Here is a 16,531-nt window from a genome sequence, read left to right as displayed (position 1 = left end):
AGGGATTGTACAGCTACTGAGAAAAATCAAGAGATTGTATTGATTCTGGGCCTCATGTTCTACTCTATGTAAATACATTTATTTTTATTTGTGTGTGTGTGCTGGCTTGGAGGCTTGAACTCATGGCCTACATGCTGTCCCTGAGCTTTTTCATGCTTAAGGCTAATGCTCTACCACTTGAGCCACAGCTCCACTTCTGGATTTTTCAGTACTTTATTAGAGATAAGAGTCTCAAGAACTTTGCTGCCTGGGCTGGCTTTGAACTGCAGTTCTCAGGTCTGAGCCTCTTGAGTAGCTAGGATTCCAGGTATGAGCCACCAGCACCTGGCTAATTTAAAAAAAAAATGCAGACTCAAGTGTGTCCATTTCCCTGACACTCTGCACAGCCCTGGAGCTCACAGTTTAAGTGTTCCGGGTGCTCAATTGCACAGCCTGGACAGCATCCAAGGCCCAAAAATGTGCAAACAGATCAGAGTGTTCTCTTTTCAGAGGTCTTAGACCAATAGGTTGGGGTCCGGCCCATGCCCTGCGCAGGAGTCCCATTGAAACACACACACACACATACACACACACACTTAAAACACACATGATTCCCCCCCCCCCCCCCCGTTTCATTGCTTCTTGTCACTCCTATGGACATTGAAGGACCCTAAGACAGAGTTGGCTGTGATTCCTAAGCTAGTCCTATCTTGTGGGGCTGTAGTACTGTCTTCCTGGTTTACTTTCCTTATCTGCAAAGGTAAGGACAGCTATTCCTTCTTCAAATCAGTCTCCTTTTATATCTAACAAGGCAGTGATTACAAAAGTACTTGGTAAATGGCTTTCATTTTTTGTTCACTCATTCTGCAATTGTGTGTGTGTACTGGTATCTGGGTTTGAATGCAGGGCCTCAAGCTCTTACCTGGCATTTTTGCTCAAGGCTAGCACTCTACCACTTGAACCACACCTCCACTTCTAGCTTTTTTTTTTTCTTGGTTGGTTGTGGGGCTTAAACTTAGAGCCTGGGTACTGTCCCTGAGTTTTATTCACTTAAAGCTAGCTCTCTTTTACTTTGAGCCACAAAGTAGAGATAAGAGTATCATGGACTTTCTTGCCTGGGCTGGCTTTGAACCATGATCCTCAGATCTCAGCACTTATAGATTTTTTGCTGGCTAACTGGAGGTAAGAGTATCTTGGATTTGTCTGCTTGAGCTGGCTTTGAATCACAATCCTCAGCTCTCAGCTTCCTGAGTAGCTAGGATTACAGGTATGAGCTACCAGTGCTTGTACTTTAATTTTTGCTCTTCAGCCCTCTGGATGTCCATTAATTACATGCTATGGACATACATCCCCCCAAGTTTCTGTGACTGTCTAGAGGGCCACATTGTGAATACTTGGTGCTTGTCTCCTTGGCCATGCCAGAGTCTGATCACAGGAGGCACTGGAGATGTCTTTGTGGAAAAAGTACCCAGGGAGACTCTAGAAAGAGGAGCCTGACCCTTTCCTCAGGGCTGCTGGCCAAGGCCACTCAGGAGTTGTCCACGGTGCTGGTACAGTGTTGGAAAGCAGTCATAGGCTGATGTCAGGCTCCATGGCTAAAAACACAGGAACTCACCTCCTAGGGGTCAAGTTGGAGCTTCGTCTGCCATGGAGGTACTGAGGGCAACACCAGCATGTGAGGTGCGGGTTGAGAGGAGGTCCTCTATGACACTGGCCAAGGTGACCTGATTCCTTGAAGCTAATGGTGGCAGATTTATTATTCTTCTTTCTAGAGACGAAGATAATAACATAAGTTATATTCCTTGTGATTTAGTGACAGCTCCTTTATTTTTCAGAATGGCCAAAAGACTGGATCTGAAAAGAAGACACCTTTTTAACTTTCACTGGAAAACGCCATATAAGTTGTGGCTGTCCTTATCATAGGGGTGATGGCTGCTTCAGAAACAAGATTTAAAGAGCACACTACTTGACAGGAATTGATCCCACATAGTAAGGCAAAGAAGAAACTGGCAGTATTTGAGCAGCTACTGTGTGTTTGTGTTGTGAAAATCACTGTGCATCTAAGTTAACTGTATCCTTACAACAGTGCTCAGAATAGAGCTCTCCCACAACATGTTTGTACAGGTGCATGGAGCACCCTCAGCAACATGCCCTCCTGGCCATTCCCTACTCCATAGGACATTCTCTGTACCCTTTGCAGAGAGGGCATCTTCCAATAAGTGCCACTTTAGAAAGACTGCATGGAAAAGATGATGTTTGAGGGAAGAGGAAAGTGCTACTCTGAGTTCCAAGCTTAGATGGGAAGTGGACCAGATGACCGCAGTGTTCCTCCATGTTCATTTGTTCACTTGGCTACTCTGCAAACTTTACCGAGCTCCTATTGTGTACTGTGGCTTGATACCAAGAATGGTGAAAATAGCATGACATCTTCCCATTCTCTAGAAATTCCTGGCCTAGAGGAACAAAACGGCAAGAGAATTTCATGATGCTCCATTATAAATGCAAGAATAGGAACAGGAGCCTAGAACTCTGAGATGACATGCTGGGAAGACAGCATGGAAGAGAGAGCATTGTTTTTGTGCTGGTTCTGGAGCTTGAATTCAGGGCCTGGGCATTGTCCCTGAGCTTTATTTTCAAGGCTAGTGCTCTACCACTTGAACCATAGCTCCACTTCCAGCTTTCTTGAGTAATTAATTGGAGATGAGAGTTTCACAGACTTTCCTTCCTGGGCTGGCTTCGAAAAAACAATCCTTTCTACCACTAAGCTAAATGCATAACCCTTTACTTTTGATTTTGAAATATTAACTTGAAAAAATTATATTTGATAGTCCTTAAGTAGTTGTACAAAGATGTTACCATTAAATAAATCCATTTATGAATATAAAAAAAGAAAAAACAATCCTCAGATCTCAGCCTCCTGAGTAGCTAGGATTATAGGCATGAGTCACTGGCACCTGGCTTCATGGCTTCTTTTTAGCATTGAAAAACATTCCACTGTCTGGATGTACCACAGTTATTCTGTCTATCTAAAGAAGGACATTTGAGCTGCTTTTAGTTTGATCATGGTGAATGGAGAGGGTGTACATATAAATCTCTTGCTTCTTAATTTACTGGGGAAATAAGAAAAAAAACACAACAGAGCTACCATATCAACTCCTTTCCACCTTTGGTGGCCATGAATCTGTCATATTGGTGTTCTGTCTGCCTCCATGAACATCATCTGCTCCTTTAGAAGGGCGACCCCTTTCCTATGGTCCTGGATAAAAGTACCTGTCTCCTACCATGGGATGGGATTGCTGCTTGGTTAAATGTTCTTTTTCAGATGGGTTTCCATGTCAGATTGGCAACATGCCATGGTGCTTTACATCCAGTATTATTCCTGCCAATCGTTAAGTAAAACTCTGCAAAATAATTATCTGCCCTTGCCACTTCCCATTCTCTCTCAGAGGCCCTCTGGCAGGGACACTGGCTTGCTGGTGCTCAATCTCAGACCCTGCCCTGTCATAGGGCTCTGCCTGCATCTGCATCCTCAAGCCTGAGGCTTTTTTTTCCCATAGAATTTCAGTGCCACCATTTGCTTGTACTCATAGCAAGTGGAAGTACCAGGCCACTAGCAACACTGCAAACAGTCCCCAACCAATGATAATTGAAGCTGCTATATAGATATCCTGCTCCTTGTGCTGTGAGTGGCATAATTCTGAGGCTCATGTGCCAATCATTTCCCCACAGGAAGAAAGTTCCAGTCATCTCTGTGGATGTGCCCTAATGGTACTCATTACTGCCAGCCCTTCTTTACCTGGATCACTTGTCTACACCCCCCACCCCAGTTCTCTTGTGTCTTACAAATGAACCCCTTGTATTTGGGTCCTTGTCTCAGAGTTTGCCTCATGGTATCCCAAACTTAGACATAGTTATCTGGGAAATGTTCACCATTTCAGCAATGTTGGTCCCAGGTGGTCACAGGGACTCTCACTGGGATAAATCCAATGGTCATTTTCTGACACACATCTCTCCATTGGCTCTGTTAGTTGCCTTCTTACACAGGGTCTTCAGGATACTTTGAGATTCCTCATAGTGTATTGGCTGGTCCTTTCTGACTTCCTTATTAGCTGCTTTTCATCTTCCCGTCCACAGCACCCACTTTCAGGGAAAAGAGCCCAAGTCTGCAGAAAGGAAATAACATTGTCCTCCTGTGCAGGGGAGGACACAGGCTCAGAGATTGAGCGATGTGGTCCAGGGCATCCAGGGTCAGTGCAAGGATTTGAATCCTAGTTGTCCTGTTCGTCCTCCTTTATGGAGCCTATGTCTGAGAAGGAAGGGACCCCTGACTATTTTCCTTCCTCTTTTCTGTCTCCAGAATGTCTAAGTCCCACATCCGTGTGTGTGTTTGTTTGTGTGTGTTGTGTGTGTGTGTGTGCCTGTGCTTGCATACATGCTTATGCAGGGATTGAACTAAGAACCTCCTGATCTCACTTAGCCTTTTGTCTCAAGGCTAGTGCTCTAACCACTTGAGCCATGGCTTCATTTCTTGCTTTGTTTCTGGTTAACTAGAGATACGAATCTCATGGTCTTTTCTGCCTAGGATGGCTTTGAACTCAGGCCTCAGATCTCAGCTTCCTGGGTAGCTAGGATAACAGGCGTGAGCCCCCAGCACTAAGTCCACATCTTTAATTTGGTTGAGATTTGGAGCTCTGAAGAAAAATGAATAATTAAGTTATCAACAGTGTGGAACCCAGGCAAGTCTCAGATAGCCTTTGACCTCATCGATGGTTGAGCTTCCATCAGGGAGAAGGGGATAACTTTAGAAATTCATTCTTGGAACTGTGTTCAAAGGGTAATCAGCCCCCATGCAGGCAGGCTATTTGCTCAACAAGGGCTGAGTAATTTACGTTGTGGCTCCAAACAGCCCCTTTTTCTTTGGCTGACATGGGTAAGGGTGAAGATTGGGGCTTTCTGGAAGAGGCAAGCATATCCTTGTCCCTGCTCTGAAACCTGGACTGCCTCAGCAGAGACTGAGTGCCAAGGGGAGCTCTTTCTTGCCATGGGTTGAGATGCACGGTTGCTGATCTTATGTCCATTTCCTGATGCTGTTGTGTGACTGGGACAGCTCTGTCCTGTTGGGGGCATTCTCTGTTGATCCCCACTGGAGTGAACTTGAGTCTGTGGCCTCTAGTGGTAGAGCTTGGTTCATGGAGACTATCATTCATATTTGTGTAAGTGAGGTTGCCTTGCTGTTCTCCTAGCTGCCACCAAAGCTGGATATAATAGCAGGGGTTTAGCTACAAAGCTCCATGGCAAGGAGATGCTGTGGGCTCTGTTGAAAGGCTATCATTGGACATATTCCTGCTTCTCCTAGACAACCATGGTGGCTCTTGTTACCCGGCTGATCCTGTGCCATGAGTGGTGCCTGGGGCTTTGTGAATAGTTCAAGGAGCCAGTGTTAAAGGCAGGGCCATGAGCTACTACACTGTACCACATCCTATCCTTATTCAAGAGAGACAAAGAACATAAGGCTAGGCTTTCAAAAGCATGAAAACTTCTATGAAAGAAAGTCTGAGCCTCTGATTCACAGGGAAGAGAAGAAGGAAGAATGATTTTGTAGACTTGCTGTGGGCACAAGAAGTCCCTTACCCACTAGTGTCCGGATTACCAGCTGCTGACCATCCACAGGAATACATTTCTAATTTATAGATTTTTACACTCTGGAGTCTTTGTAATGCAGAAGCAGCTGTGCATTTAAGCAGGAAACTAGAAAGCAAAAAGCCTAAGCAGTAGTGGATCGATTATGTTGCCTATTAAAATCATCCCAGAGTTTGCTAAGCATATCCTTAGAGTTGTCACTGTCTTCTGGTCTTTGGGAAAGGTTAACTGTGTGATAACAACCTCATTCTGACTGTGGGGTTGGAAATCAATTTCTAGGCATGTCCTTGGAAATAGCCCATGGGTACTCCGGGCCTGACCTGCAAGGGAGGACTCAGCACTGGTTCTTTGTGGCTGGGTCCCTCTTTAGTTCCCTGTTTTAGAGAACCCTTGAGTGTGAAAGCTACCTGCCTTGATGCAGTTCCTATAAACCTCTCCTGTAGGCTCAATAAGACCTTCCAGATGGATTCTGTGGTCAAAGCTTCCTAGATTTGCTCTGCAAGCCAGGCCAACTGGGCCAGTTTTCTTCCCTTAATATCAGTTGCCCATGGTATGGTTCATGCAGGCATGTTGTAATGGTTTACTTTGTCAACTTGATTGCATTTAGAAGCACCGAGATTAGTAAACTATACTTCTAGGTGTGGCTGTGTGGGCATTTCCAAGGAAGATTAACTAATTAGGGAAATCTCCGAAATGTGTTGGCATCATTCCATAGGATGGGAGTACAGATAGAATACAAGCAGTCCATTCCAGGGCAGGCATTCCCTTTCTCTCTACTTCCTGTCCATCAAGGGGTGAAGAACTTCCTCAGCCACATGCTCCATCTTCCATGACGATCTCTACCCATGTGCACTAGACACAATCCTCTGCAACTAGGAGCTAAAAGAAACAATCCCTCCTCTTTCAGGACATTTCTGTCAGGTATTTGTCACAGGGATGCACAGGTAACTAGCACAGGGGTATAGTTCTAAGGTTGACGACTGATTTTTTTTTGTCCTTGATTTGCCGACTTTCCCCTGGCTTCCCATCCTGGCATCCATCTCCCAATTTATATTCTCAGAGGGTTTCACAGAGCTCCTAATCAACAGGTGGGAGTGACTCAGACAGTGGTCAGATCAGGATGAGGACAGACTCCTTCCACTTTGAGCACAAGTGAACCACCAGGCATGGTCAACTCTGTAAGTTTTAGTGAATATTTGTGTAGCAGATCTGTACAGATGGAGATGCTGAAAAGAGAACATGACTCTGTTTTCAGGAAGCAGGAATGCCTTATGGGAGAGGAGTCTCAGATCCTTGATGTAGATGAGATATACCATGAGGAGAAAGGCAGTCTCTGTGGGAGGAATGGGTTGTATGCAGGTGTAGCAGCTGGAGCGGACAGGGGCCATCTGGGCAGTGGGTGTACCTTGGAACCATTGGCAAAGGCTTTATGGAAGAGCTGGTGACCATCAGGTCATGAAAGATTTGGAAAGACAAACTGGAGAATTGAAGCTAATTCCACAGGCAATTTGGGGTGAAGAGAAAGACATGAAGGGAAGACCGTGAGAAAATCAGATCCATGGGGCAGTTTTAGAGGAGGAACTGGAGGTGTCAGGAGGGCAAGGAGGAGGTTGGCACAGATCCAGGTGAGAGAAGGAGGGAAGGCCAATGAGGGTGTTATGGTCTGAATGTTTGTGAACATGTATATGTGAAGTCTCACCACCAATGAGATGATATTAGGAGGTGGGGCCATTGGGAGGTGATTAGGTTACGAGGGAAAAGCCCTAGTGAATGAATGAGATTAGTGATTTGTAAGACACCAGCGAGATCACTTCCCCCTCCTACCATGAGTGTAAGCTAGAAAGTGTCATCTACAAACTAGGAAACAGGCCCTGAGTGGACACTAAATCTCCCAAGGCCTTGCTCTTGAACGTCCAGTCTCCAGAAGTATAAGAAATGTCTGCTGTTTCAAAGCCTCCCCAGTCGTTTGTTATAGAAACCCAAGAGAACTAGTAGCATGTTGACCATTCTTTTGATGACCTAAGTTCTGAGGAAATCTTTATTCCTTTCATACAGCACCCCATACTTGCATTTTATATCAGTTTGGATGGGTCATGGGACCCAAATAAGTGGCCTAAAATTATTCTGCATGTTTCTGTGAGAGTGTTTTGGCTACATTAATAATTAGGTAGACTTTAAGTAAGTAGATTGCCTTCGGTATTGTGGGTGGGCCTCATCCAATTGGTTGAAGGCTAGAATGGTAAAACCAGGGACCTTTCCCAGCAAGAGAGATTCTTGCCTGCAGCCCTTCAGACTTGCAACATTGTGTCTTCAAAGAGTCTTTATCCTAGAGATGGACCTTGTGAGCTTTGGACTTTCCAGCTTCCATAATCACTCTGTGCCATCTCTTTAAGATAATATGTACACCCATACTTTTATTGGCTGTTTCTTGGGTTTGTACAGGCTACTGTTGAAAGTAGCAAGCTACTAAGCCTCAAGTTAACCAATGGGCTCAATTCCAGTGATTCATGACTGATGTATACAATCTTTGTCTTGTCTTCATATCAATAATCAATTACTTGCTATATTTTTCTTTAAACCAATTAGTGAGTGTGTGTGTGTGTGTGTGTGTGTGTGTGTGTGTGTGTGTTTGTGTGTGATTACTAGAATTAGGGCTTGAACTCAGGGCCTCTTCCACTTGCTTGGCTTTTGTTTGCTTTGAGGCTGGCACTTTACCACTACACAATACTGTCTCTTCCTGATTTTTGCTGGTTGATTGGAGATAATAGTCTTACAGACTTTTCTATTCTGGCTGGATTGGAACCTCCTCAGATCTCAGTCTCTTGAGTAGCTACAATTTCAGGCATAAGCCACTAGCACCTAGCAATCCACTTCTTAAAAATTGCCTCATTCCAGTAACAATTTCCATGCAATCATGGATTGGATACACCAGCAGTGAATTTTTTCCTAATTAAAATCAACTAAAATAAATACATAACTATTAACAAACATTTATCCATGTTCCACCCAATGTTACCTCTCACACAACTTTCAGTGGTTGGTGACATGCTGAGAGAAAGAAACTGAGCCTTCATTTAGAAACAGGAGTCATTTTTTTTTCCCCTCTGAGCTTTTCCTCTTTGCTTACCTCTCTTCTGGGGCAGCAGCTGTGGCTATCTCGACTCTGTGGGGAGGATCCGACATTGGCAGTCATGATACTTGGGGAAGACTGGTCAGCCGTTCCCAGCTGCTTAATGGAAGGTCCATCTACAAGTTCCTCCAGTATCTTGCCACACATCTGGCTAACCTCCCTGCAAGCCTTATTTTCCTTTTTTTTTGCCTGTGATCAGAAAGGTACAATCAGCCCCCTGGCCCTCTGAACTTCCATGAGCATCTTCTCTCAAACCAGCTGTCTGCACTGCAGGGGTGTGGCTGGTGCCTTCGTTGTGTGCAGGGATCTGGGAAGCTCTCAGTGACAGTGTGTGATTCTTCTAAGTTTGCTGTAACCTAGTACCACAAATGGAGTGGCTCACACAGTAGATGTTCAGTGTCTCAGTTTTAGAGACTGGAAATCCATTATCATGGTGTTGTAGGGTTGGTTGCTTTTGAGGGCTATGGAGAAGAATTTGTTTCTGCCCTTCCACTGGCTTCTGGTGGTTTGTTTCCTTGACCAGAAAGCATTTACCTAATTTCTAGCTTCCTCATACCTTGTTCTTCCTGTGTCTGTCTCCAAATTTCTCATTCTCAGATTGACACCACCATATTGGATTAGGGTCTACCCTAATGATCTCATTGTGATTTGATTATCTCTGTTTGGACTTTATCTCTAAATAAGATCTACAGTATAGAGAATTGGGACCCTTGCATATAGTTTCTAGGGGTGGGGCACAGTTCATCCCATAGCAGGCTGCAACTGTTGTCACTGAGATCAAAGTGGCAGGGTATGGTGGGAATGGGACAGGAACTTTTTACAAGGATCACAACTAGTGAGCTGAGCAGGGCCCTGGCCTAGGGCTCTCACTGAGGGTGGCACACACAGACTGAAGCCTCCTTCTTCTCCTTACACATTTTGACATTCATTCCCCATTCACAATAATGCCCAGCTGCTCCCCCATTCCACACATCCTTCCCACACGAATTCTTCACACATTCACAAGTTTCTGTACTTGATTTCCTCATTCATTCAGCCACATGATGATATCCAGGCACTTCCTCCTTCCCTCTGTCTGCTTCCGTCCTTTATTCTGTTATCAGTTTGACCTTCTTCAAAGGCAAGTGGAACCTGCCATCTTTGTGTTAGGAGCTGAGGTCAGGTGTGTGTGTGTGTGTGTGTGTGTGTGTGTGTGTGTGTGTGTGTGTGTGCTGGTACTCAGGGCCTGGGCACTGTTCCTTAGCTTTTTCACTCAAGGCTGGCACTCTACCAGTGTTATTCAAGCCCCAGTATTAGTTTTCTCCCTCCCTCCTCCCTCCTCCCCCGCCAGAGTTGCTCTGAGAAGTAAACACATGCATTAGTCTGTTTCATTGTTTATAGTCTTTATTTTGCTCATCTTCTTCTTCTCCCTCTCTACACCCCAATTCTGGGGCTTGAACTCAGGGCCTGGCTGCTGTCCCTAAACTTTTGTGCTCACAGCTAGTGCTCTACCCCTTGAAACACAGCTCTACTTTTAGCATTTTGGCGGTTGATTGTGGTAAAAGTCTCATGGATTTTCCTACCTGGGCTAGTTGTGAACCATGATCCTCAGATCTCAGCCTCCTGATTAGCTAGGATTATAGGTGTGAGCTACTGGCATCCAGCTGCTGATCATTTTAACAAAAATTTATTTCATTTACTGATATACTACTGGGTGTTCATATCATTTCCTAGGTCCTTTCAATAAGCAAAGATCACTAATAAGATACCAGCTAGTAATATGAATGCGGGTTATTGCTCTCTATTTATTCCTTACTATGAAGATTCACAAAGCCACCCATCTGGATAAGAATTTCCAAGAAAATTCCATCTCAATTACTTCATGTTTCTAAATACTGTGTCTTTGGCAGTGGGTAGATGAGCTAATAGAATTCAACAGCATCTCATTCCTCCTGTGTGTGGTGCAGGTGCTGTGTGTGCACTAGGGGACTTGGCTCATTCTCAGGCTACAGTGCTGTGCACTGAGTGAGCGCAGGGAGCCACTTGGTTTTGTACAGCAGCAGCAAAGGGACTAAAGTATCTCCTTGGTGGAGACTGAGGGCTGAGATTATGAAATAGTACAGGATGACCACATATGTTGGGAAATGAACTCAGATGCTCTACCACTTGAATCATGACCCCATCCCTTTTGTTTTTAACTTATATTTTTAAGATAAGGTCTCGCACTTTTGTCCCAGTCAATAGCAGGGCACAATCTTTGTACCTCGCCTCTTGGCTAGGTATGTACTCACACCCAGCTGGATGTCATTTCTTGACTGAGTTTGGGATCTTACTCACTTTAAGCTCATCATCTTAAAACATGTATTTGGTCCTATTTCTGACGTTTTAGTTTTTTGTGTTCTTGCTGTTTTATTTGGTTTTTGTATTTTATTTTGGCTTTCACAGGTAATGATTTACCTTATAAATTTAGGATTAACTCATTAACTTTATTTGTGCAGTGATATTCATTACCTTAGTTACTTAAAAAGCATATCTGTACTTCCTGAAACATCTGTATTTTTTTTTTACCTAATAGAACAACAAAAATGATGGAAAGGAAACAGTTATTGATTCTTCTGGGTAAGCTGAGGAAATAACTTATTGTCTGAGAAAAAAAGTCTAGAGGTCTGAAAAATGGCCAGACAATGCCTTGCCTATGAGTCTTCTAGCTCCTTAGGTGTTACAAATTGCCGAAGTTCCTCTTGGCATCTGATTCGTGGTTTGTGATAAATCTTAGGTTACTCTTTTCATCTTTATCTGAGGTCTTCATAGATTTTTTGTTTGGAGGGGAGTTGGTTGAGGTATAGATCACTGCCAGGTACTATCTTAAACCTGAAGGTCTAAAATATAAACTTAACAACTTCACTCCTCTGCTTAAAGCTTTTCCTCAGTTCCCAACTGCATTGGGATAATATCCTGCTCCATGGGGTCCACCTTTTCTCCTACCCTCGTTCCTCTCACCTGTCAGGAACATCAATACAGCCCTTGTCTCTAGATCTTTGCTCCTGCAGGTCCCTTTTTCTTTTCTTTGAACAGTTTCTGTCTTACATTACCACTCTGAATCCTTTATGATCTCCCCTGGGAGACCATAAATTCCTAGTGGCAGGCACTTTGCCCCCTACCTCTCTCAGCATACCTGTATCTCACTCAGGTCTGGAGCCTGGTAGGTGCTCCAGAAATGTTGATTGTAATCTGTTCCCAGAAAGATGTCAAACTTGGCTTAGTAAAAAAGGAAGGTAGTTGAGTGCCAGTGGCTCATGCCTGAAATCCTAGCTGCTCTGGAGGATGAGATCTGAGGATGTTCATAGTTTGAAGTCAGCCCAGGGAGGAAAGTCCATCAGATTCTTATCTCCAACTAACCACCAAAATAGTTGGAAGTGGAGCTGTGGCTCAAGTGGTAGAGTTCTATCTACTCTTGAGCAAAAATGATTAGGGATAGCATTAACCCTGAATTCAAGCTCTACGACTGGCAGCAGAAGGAAAGAAAAAAAGAAAGAAAAGAAGAAGGGAGGGGGGAGAGAGGGGGGAAGGAGGAGGAGGATGGGAAAGAAGAAGGAAGGAAGGAAGGGCAGAAGGAAGAAAGGAGGAGAAAGAAAAGAAGAAAGAAAGAAAGAAAGAAAGAAAGAAAGATGAAAAGGGAAGGTATATGAGTTAATGAAATGGGGCTTGAACTAGAATAAGGAAATGGCTTGGATTTGAAGGTAGAATATGCTGATTTACTATTTGCTAAAGCATCTTTCACACTATATAGTATACTTGGAAGAATATTGTGTATCTGGCTTTGTGGCTAAAGGATGTAGGTCTCAGAGAGAGGAAGTTGCTATGTTCCCACAGCAGGTTTGCAGAGCTAGGACCCAAGTCATATTTCACCAGCCTTTTGTTCTTGAACTAAGCATTTATAACATGTGGACATTTTTTTGTGCGTTTGTACTGGTACAGGGGTTTGACTCAGAGCCCTGTACCAAGGCTGGCATTCTATCACCTAAGCCACACCTCCACTTACAGTTTTTTTTTTTTGCTGGTTCATTGGAGATAAGAGTTTCATAGACTTTTCTGTCCCAGATGGCTTCAAACTGTGATCTTCAGAGCTCAGACTCCTGAGCAGCTAGATTACAAGTGTGAGCCACTGGTACCTGAGACACATGGGCATTTTGACTGGCATAAAATTCCCTTCTTTCCTTTCAGGAGGTTGAATTTCTTTCTTTTCTTACTTCTGTAAGGGGTGTGTGTGTGTGTGTGTGTGTGTGTGTGTGTGTGTGTGTGTGTATTCTCCAATTGAGTTGATTACTAAGTTGTTCTTTTTATTGGAATTTAAAAATCAGCTTAAGTGATTAAAAAATATACCTACAAGTTTCATAAAGCAGATAAATGGGGCCCCACAGTGCGCACCCAAAGGCCACTTAGCTTTCATACTCACTTCCCCTGTGCCAGCTGGGGACCAGGGTGAGATGTAGAAGTGGTCCCAGAAATCCAGAGCCCAGGCTCTGGGGAGGGGCATGCAGTGCATGCAGTGGTGTTCTTCATCTCTTTATCTGTTCCTCTCCATTAGCCAGAGAGCAAGAAAGAGCTCCCAGGGTAAGCAGATCTGATTACTTCGGCTCATCTGCACTAGTAGAGCTGAGTTCTGTGCCTGGCAGTCGATGAATGTTTGTTGAAAGATGATTTATGCACAAGAGAGTGGATGGAAAAAGCAGGAGTGAGCCAGGAGCCAGCAGTCTTTCCCATGGAGGATGCTTTCTTTCCTCACTGCTCTGAGGATTCTGGGATATTCCCTTAGGATATTCAGGGATATTCTCATACTTGTTGAGGATGAAAGGGGCAACTTGAGAGGATGGAAGTGTGTAGAATGGATACCAGGAAAAGGTCGTGGAGCCTTTGCCCATCCTAGCCTGGCTAAGACAGTATTGGAGACAGTTAACCTTCATGGAAGCAGGGAGGCTCCTGGGAAATTGTCTCCAACGTGGAAAATCTGATGGGCTAAAGTGTCTCTTTGGCAGAACTAGGGCTGGGTATGCAGTGTGGAACATGGCTTCATGCTGTTTTCTGAAGGCTCTAGTTCCCAGTGCTTGCCCTTGGAGTGGGGTGAGATGGGTGGAGGTGTGGCCCAGCTGGTAAAATGATAGTAAATGAGCAAAAGCGTCAGGTATGGAGTTCCAGTGTTGGTCTCAGAACAACACAAGAAAAGAAAAGAATAACTCTTCCAAGTTCTCAGGTCTGTTACTCCCCACCCTGACCCCTCTTTAGCAAGCTAAGAGAAACTGAAGTTCCAAAAATATTTCTGAACCATAAGGGCAAAAAAATCCAGATACACTGGAATACAGAAAGCATCACTAAATATATTGGCATTCCTCGGGCTTCTGTCTGACTTTCTACTGCATTCCTTCCCTGGGCTTCTGGCCTTCTTTCTCCAAGCCCAGTGTTCTTTTTAAACATTTTTCTTTATTTCTTTATTGTTAAAGTGATGTACAGAGGGGTTATAGTTTCGTATGTAAGGCAGTGCTTACATTCCTTATCCAGCTTGTTACCTCCTCCCTCATTTCCCCCCACCTTCACCCTCCCCACATCCCTCCCCCCATGAGTTGTACAGTTGGTTTACAGCAAATAATTTTGTAAGTATTGCTGTTGCATTGGTTTGTCTTTTTATCCTTTGTCTCTCACTTTTTATAATCCCCTTCCCTTCCCTAGTTCTAATACACATAAATACAATATCCAGGGTACCAAAATCAGTTATAGTGACATCAGAGGTTAAACCACAGGAAAGAAAGACAAAAGAACAAGTCATAATTTCACATGGTATGTTGAAAACAACAACAACAATGATAAACCACTTATTTCCATAACTTGGAGTTCATTTTGCATAGCATCATCTTGTTTGTTCATATGTACATAGCTATTGAGCTATTGTGATCTTCTGTAAAGTGCTTGTCTAGCATGCATGAAGCCCTGGGTTCAATTCCTTAGCACCACATAAAACAGAAAAAGCCAGAAGTGGTGCTGTGGCTCAAATGGTAGAGTGCTAGCCTTGAGCAAAAGGAAGCTCAATGTTCTTGACAGGCCTTGTATCCAGTCCTACGGCAACCAGGAATTTCCTCAAAAGCATCCTGGTCCTACTATGGTCAGGGGCAAGTACTTTGGCTCCCCCAGCTGTCTACCGTTTACTTGGGGTTTCCTAAGTATCCAGAGCCCAGGGGTAATCTCTCTTCATCAGACATCAAGAGAGGGAAGGGTGTATGGTCCAGCTGACAGAAAATGAAGACATTTCCTGGATTTACTCACCTTGTAGCATCCTGAGCTTTTTTTCCCCATGGAAAATGAGATTCAAGACCATCTGTGGATGAAGCTTCTTGGCTGTACCCGCTGTCAGGAAGGGAAAAGCTCCTGATTGCAGCCTTCCCAGGCCTGAGTCTGTGGACCAGAGCAGTGGCCCCCACAGCTCCCAGAAACGGAGGCCTGCTTATCATTCTGTGAGTCATTGTGTCTGAGCCGCATCTGCTGCTGCAGGCCCAGGTGGGTGGTCCCCTCTTTCCACACAGCCAGAAGTCCATTCACACCTCCACACTGCATTCTTAGGTCCCTGTTCCTAGCCTCCCATCATGCTTACCCCCTTACTTGCCCTCAGTATCTCCAGGAAATTGTCAGGTCAGATCAAGGAGGGGCAAAAGTACTGTGGACCAGAGAGGACCAGATTGAAATTTCTGATTGTGGCCATGAAGGGGCAAGGCTTGCTAGATTGGGGAGGAGATGAGTGATACAGAATGGCTAACTTGTGAAGCAAGGGCTTTCTCCTGCCTCACTCCTGCTCACAGCCTCTGCCTGTCAGCCGAGGGAGCACGGGACTGTAATTAATACCTGCACTACCTACACAATGGTGGCACATTTCACTGTGGGGTTTGTTTTGATTGGAGTTAGACTGTCTGCCTTCTCAGGAATGGTGGCGTCCTTGGGTGACACCATCGAAGGCAGCTGCCTTCCTGAGATATTTAGCACACGACTCATCTTAATTAAACCGGAGTACATGTGACAAGCCCCAGAAGTCACTGTCGCTGGCAGGAGGCTTCTTTGCCTTCACTGAAAGTGTTAACTTGTGTAGGCAAGAGTCCAAAGTAGGAACATTTGCCCCAATCTATTGACCAGTGAAATATACATCAGAAATTAAATGCAGAATGTGCTTTATAATTGGGGATCGGAGAGGTGGCAAGCAGTTAATAGTTCCTTGCCAGGCAATTTGTGTGGATGCCACTGGGGGCTGAGGGGAAAACATGCAGAATGGTGATTTGAGCTCTTCAGCGGTAGGGCGGTTAGCTTTCTTCCTGCTGGTCTGTCAGCTTTCAGCCTGACATATCTTTTCAGGTCTGCATCTTCATTAAGCTTCATTTTCTTTTCTTCTGACTTCACACAGTTTGTGGTGAAGCCAGGGAAGTCTTGCCATCTTGGAAACATATTTGGTCTGACTTCAGCCTTAGCCTGACCTTGATTGAATCTTGCCTTTGCTATGGAGGAACTGAATGACCTTGATGAAATCCTTAGCTGTGACTGACTGGTGACATTTCCTCATGCCCTACCTATATGCTGAGCAAGGCTATTGAGTAATGAACCAACAGTGCCTAACACAGTGCCTGATACAAGTGTTCAAAAAGTACTTGTTCTCAGCCATCTGCTAGTGGTTCGTGCCTGTAATTCTAGCTAATCAGAAGGCTGAGATCTGAAGATCATGGTTCAAAAGTCAACCTGGGCAGGAAAGTCTGTGAGATTCATATCTCCTAA

The 16,531-nt window shown here is 44.4% G+C and overlaps 1 protein-coding gene across 1 annotated transcript in view; it reads left to right on the top strand.

Annotated features, from left to right (window-relative positions):
* Grid1 (glutamate ionotropic receptor delta type subunit 1) overlaps positions 1–16,531 on the top strand; it is a 749,173-nt gene that overhangs the window by 289,147 nt on the left and 443,495 nt on the right. The window lies entirely within an intron of this gene.

This window comes from Perognathus longimembris, chromosome 2, assembly GCF_023159225.1.
Source record: "Perognathus longimembris pacificus isolate PPM17 chromosome 2, ASM2315922v1, whole genome shotgun sequence".
Lineage (NCBI taxonomy): Eukaryota > Metazoa > Chordata > Mammalia > Rodentia > Heteromyidae > Perognathus > Perognathus longimembris.
This window is presented reverse-complemented; position numbering and strand designations above follow the sequence as displayed.